Genomic DNA, 4,540 nt, shown 5'->3' on the forward strand with positions numbered 1-4,540 from the left:
TTAGTTGGAGATTTTTTAACTTGTGTAACTCCCATTGCGTTGAATGGGGAAAACTCAACAATACTATTCAAACTGTCCCCAGCAGTTGCTTTTAACTTACAGTGCTCCGGGGATCCTGAGCCTTCCAGGCCACTCCTGGCCTTCCGGATCAGGTAGTGTGTGAGCAAACTGCTTACACCTTTTCTGGTGGGGTGGGTTGCTTGACTGTCGCTCGTATGTTCCTCCGAGCTCTCGTCCGATGTAGCTTACTTTACAGTAGAACTTCATAGTGATTTGTTTGCCTACTGTTCGTTTTTAATTCCCCCTTCGAGGGGACAGCCCATTTCTTGCGCTCACTGGGAGGTGTGTGGTCAACTTCGGTCTGAGTCCGGTGGTTCTTCCCTGTCGTCGGCCAGGTTATTATGTTCGAGCCACATGTTGGCTGCGGCTGGAGTCTCTAGGAATGTTGCCTTTCCTTTATATAGTATCTTGAGACGTGACGGATAGAGCAGCATGTATTTCAGGTTGAGCTTCCTCAGCCGGGCTTTTATTGGAATGTAGGAGTTTCTAGCTCGTTGCACTGCAGGGGTATAGTCCGGGTATATAACTATTTTTGAGTCATTCCTTTTTATCCCCCCCCCTTCCCTGGAGTACCGTAGTATAGTTTCCCGGTCCCTGAAGTTTAGAATCTTGGCTATAATTGGTCGTGGGTGAGATCCGGGTGGAGGACGTTTCTGAAGAGACCTGTGGGCCCTTTCCACAGAGAACCCCTGGGAGAGATTTCCCGCCCCTATTTCTTGTTGCAGCAGCGTTACAATGAAGACCGTTGGGTCTGGGCCTTCTAGGTCTTCAGGGACCCCCAGAATTCGAATGTTATTACCGCGAGCTCGACCTTCAGCGTCCTCAGAGCGGGCCTCCTGCCTTGCTACCTTCTGTTCCAAGTCTCGAACCGTTATCTTTAGGTCTCGGGTGTCCTCAACATTTTCATGCAGGGCGGTCTCCACTACCGTGACTCTTTCAGTTAGGTTGCGGGCATCCTGACGCATGAGTTGTATGTCGGATTTCACCTCCTCCAGCCTTCCTTCAAGTGATGTGCGGAGGGCAGCTATTGCTTGCAGGACTTGCGTATGTTTGAGGTTATCCTCCTGTTGGGGCAATTCTTCGGGGGATTCCCGATCCTGTTGTTGTGGCTGTCTTTGGAGTCTGGCTGTCGTGAAAGAGTCCATCGTGACCAGTTTTGGTTTGCTCCTGGGGGGAGACATCCCCTGCTTTGAGATCTGTGGGTTCTGTCCCCTGCAGGGTGCGGGTTTATCTTCGACCCCCATTCTCTTGCTTCCGAGCGGGTTTCGGGGGAACGTTGGTCCCATGGATCCAACCCCAGCTCCTCTGCTGTATCTAGCAATGCACGTGTCCAGGATCAGTTTTCAAACTATGTACCAAGAACTATGGGCGTGGGTCGTTTGGAGGGCCCTGGACTTGGAGGTACTGTGCTGTGGGCCGGTCCGGGACTGTAGGCTAAGTTCAGGTATCTTCTAGCCCCTACCTGTGCCGTCGATGGGCTGCCGGCGGATCGGAGCCATCCCGCCGCCTCCGGGTTGGGCTTCTTGGGGTTCCCGGCCTCTTTGATGTTTTATTCCCCCCGGGCTGTAGTGTTGTGGGCTGGTTCCCAGCGCTCCCCCGCCACTCCAGGAATCTTCCTCACGTGGTTTTTTTGTGCTTTTTTGGGGGGCTACTTTCACTTCCCAGTCCAAGGGCGACAGGGTCGACTATTGTTCGCGCCCTCAGTCCGGGCGATGTCGGCCAGTATGCGTCGGGGGGTCGCTCTTATATTCCGCCACCTCACCTGGTATTGTGTGCTTGCCACCCTCAAGGCCTCCGCTGCCTCCTCCTCCGCTCCACCGCTCAGGCAGTTCCAGGCGTCTGCCTCTGTCCGTGCCTCGTAGCGCAGATGCTGTAGTCGCGGGGGGACCAGCCCCCGACCCCGCAGCGATCGGTGTCCCGATGAAGGCGGGAATCAGAGGACCGACTCTTAGTGCTGAGGCGCGTCCGGGGGGCTGCGTGCTATCACCCCGCTCTGTAGCCACGGATTCACTCCCAGCCCCCGCAGCCTGTCCCTGGATTTGGGGCCCGGGCAAAGCCGGGGGTCGTGTGGCCCAGCCCCCCCCGCCGCTGCACAGAAGTACGTACGCGGGGCTGCAGGCCTCTCCGCGTTGCAGGGCTCGAGTGGTCCGTGTCCGCTCCCGCCCTTCAGAAGCTGCGGCTTCCCCCGGTTCCGATGCGCAGGGTTCGCCGGCATTCACGGTGTTCCGCTCCCTCGGCAGCCGGAGCCCAGGTGGAGCCAGGGATCAGATGGTCCGATCCATCGGTCGCTGCGCACGAGCGCTTCCTCTCCTGTGGGCTCCACGGGGTGTCTCTAGTCGGCTGCTGCGTTAGTCACAGCTCGCAGCGGGCGGCGCCATCTTGCGGGTCCGAGGGGCTCGACTTTGGACTCCGTGTTTTCCATCTTCTCCTTTCCGATTCGGCTCAGGAGTCGGGTCGAGTGATGAGGAGTAGTTCCCCTGCAGGATTATGCAGGCAAATCGTAGGTTGCAGGGCTAATCAAGCATTAGTAGTTCTTTATAGCAGGATCTCGGACGGAGCTCCACGGGAGCTTGTCTTTACGGCATGCGTGCAAGCCACGCCCCCTCTGATTGGTGAAACTGATAGTAGAAATCACACAAGAGCGAGTCCTTCACTTAATACTGTCTATTCCATCCCAGTCACAGCAGTGGCTCAGGTGTCTACTCGTGCATGCCACAATGTTCATCTACATAATCAATCCATCTCTGACACAGCATTGCTGAACTCATTAACTCTTGATGCAATACCTCCCATTGTTACAATGTCATGGGTAAAAGCGGGGGGGGATACTGCAGTCATTGACTTAGATATGAATGGTTCGACGTTCTCGGACAAATGTATGTCAGAGAATCTATCTAGCACCACAATAATGTTTACAGATGCCTCTGTGAGTTCTGATGAGGATTCAATAGTTTTGCTTGAATCTGGTAGTGCTGATCCATGCGTGGGCACCCTGGGCATGAACACCACTCATTGCCCTGTGATGCACTCGCGTGGTACTAGCACGTACATTGACCCGAGTGCGCAGTCACTTCCACAGTCTAATATTGCGCTAGAAGCGCTAAATTTGGCAGTTTATTCATTAAGAGATTTATTAGGCGCCTTAGAACAAAAAGTTAAGACTCATGAAAATATGATTAGGAATCTTGAGGCTTGCTCTAAGTGGTGGGAAGGCACACATTGATGTTCTGTTGCTTCACAAACAAATTCTGAAGTTAGTCCATTACAACTGCCACGTGCACCTGCAGGCTATCATGGAAATCAGGGATATAGGAGTTGTTTACCTCACATTGAATCAGTTATATGCGAGGTAGTTGCGGTATCTGAATATAAGCAATCAGATGGACAGATCACAAGTGAATTTCTATCTGAGCATGCCCAATCATTGAATCAAGCATCCACTCAAAAGATTTACTCAATTTTTAATGGTGATGCTAAAATGGCGACCATATTGAGAAAAGGGGCTGATGATTTGAAAAAACAGGTGCACAGTAATAGTGTCGAAAGGAAGGTCCAGACGAAACTCCCTAAAAACCAACCCACACCCAAAAGTATAGGAAGAAGTATTTTTAAACGATTTGTAAATGCCATCTCGACTCCATCCGTAGCAAATAAAACTCCAAGTGTGAATACTTCCAATGGCATTAAAAAAATATATATATGCTGCTAAATCAAGCCAAATTAAAAAGGACTGGCAAATAATCTAATGGGGAGAAGAGGGAAGATCATCCTCCGTTGGATGCTTTGTTAAATGAGATTGCACAATTGAAGTCGCAAGCTCAGCCATCCACATTTTCACTCACAACTGGAAGTAAACAGTCTGGTGCAAGCATGGTGCCTTTAGCATCTAGCTCAGAGGAGGCGATGCGACACAGAGCGGAAATAAGGAAGGCTGTAGACAATTATATGTTAGGGCACAATCTCCCACTCTGGACGCGGGGTGCTCCTGTTGCCCCACAGGGTTTAGGAAATAAAGACTCTGTTACACCCGCGAGTGCAATGAAGCAGTTGGCGGTGTCAATGTCATTGATTTAGCAGTGCCCTCTCTGTGTCCAACTCCAATCAGTAGTAATGACACCCATCCAACTACGGGCACTACCATCACTACTACAAAACCATTGATGCCTAGCCAGGTAATTATTCCTAGTGATCTGTCAAATACAGTGCTTTCACTTATTAAGAATGCACTATGCGATCTGGGCATAGACAGGAAAGGCAAGAAATTAGATCCAGTGAGTTTTTCACCGGGGAAACAAGAGACCAAGAGAGCTGTAAAAAGCAAAGCGCGACCAGCCCTATGCTCCTTGATCCTTAAATGTAGACCGGCTCCTTGCACTCAGTATGACTTAAACCGAAGAGCCATTTTAGCAATTTTCTCTGATGTGCAACCCCTAGAAGAAATCACATCAGTTGACTTAACCTTGGTGAAATTCGTGTCCAA

This window comes from Ambystoma mexicanum, chromosome 1p (assembly GCF_040938575.1).
Source record: "Ambystoma mexicanum isolate Mex_15411 chromosome 1p, UKY_AmexF1_1, whole genome shotgun sequence".
Taxonomy (NCBI): Eukaryota; Metazoa; Chordata; class Amphibia; order Caudata; family Ambystomatidae; genus Ambystoma; species Ambystoma mexicanum.